We start from the raw sequence: 1,229 nt of genomic DNA on the forward strand, positions 1-1,229 counted from the left end.
TGGAAAGCTTGAAGCAAGCATTGCAGCTTTCAGAAACCTCAAACAATTTTCAAAAAGGTTAATAGAGGCAGTTCAGGAAATGCCAAATTTAGTGACCTTCTGTAGGACCAACAATTTGACAATCTATGTGTTATATTGAGGTCAACCTGAGGGATTTAGAGTTATGTGTTCTAGTTTGTCAATATTTTCTAAAGTTGTTTGGAAATTGGAACATGTAGCAGTCCATTTTGATCAGAAATAGTAAAGTGGAAAGTTAAAATCTTGTAAAGCAATAAGGGGAACATAAACATTTTTATTCTTTTGTTTTCTTCAATTCCTTTTTTGCTGAAAGCCTGAAAGTAGTGTTGATAGATTATGCCATTTGAAAATCTATCATCACCACTGCCTAAGACGGCTTTGAATATTTTGGGGTCTAATTTGACCTTTCAACTTCATCTTGGCCACATCCTTCACCTCTTTATTCTTACTAAAGTCTTGGTTGTAGACTTGTAGTTAATGATGAGAGTTGAGATTAGACTCTTCAGAATTTCTAAGGAATTAATTGTCACTGTCTCTGAAGTCTTAAGTCCATTAATTGAGTTGAATATTTTTTGAAAGCATATTTGCATTGACTTCTTTTTGGTCAACCACTGGAGTTGAGATACAAAAAGCTTTTGATAAGATTTCAACTTTAGATATTGAGGCAAGACTGCGATTGTTCTGAAATTTTTTTTTTGGGACAGCTGTTCTGAATAAGTTGTCTTTCCTTTATGTAGGATTCTTTTTTTTTAATTGTTCTGAATAAGTTCTGAATAAGTAAATTATTTTTTCATGAACCTTCAATCTTATATAATATATAATGTGTTCACTTGAAACAAGAGAAACCCCTTGTTGTGGGCAACATAAACATGAGTTCCATTGGAATCATCATAAGGAAGCCTCTGTGTCCTTCAGTTTTCGCCATGGAACAATGAGACCTACTTGTTCATATGCACTTTCATCATCATATCTCTCCAATGCATTCTCCCCTGCCCGTTCTTGTTTTGCTAGCATCTTAGCTATTGGAACATAACGGTCGCGAAATCTTGTCTTGTAATGCCAATGAAACTCGGGATTCTTGGAATATTCCTTTGGCGTATTCCGAGTTCCATCTTCCTTCTCTTCTAAAGAAATCAGTTTCCTCAGGGTATTGGTTATAGGGGCCGCCTTTAACCAACAGATACCAGAGTAGAAACTAGATATATTTAAAG

Source organism: Arachis duranensis, chromosome 5, assembly GCF_000817695.3.
Source record: "Arachis duranensis cultivar V14167 chromosome 5, aradu.V14167.gnm2.J7QH, whole genome shotgun sequence".
Classification (NCBI taxonomy): domain Eukaryota; kingdom Viridiplantae; phylum Streptophyta; class Magnoliopsida; order Fabales; family Fabaceae; genus Arachis; species Arachis duranensis.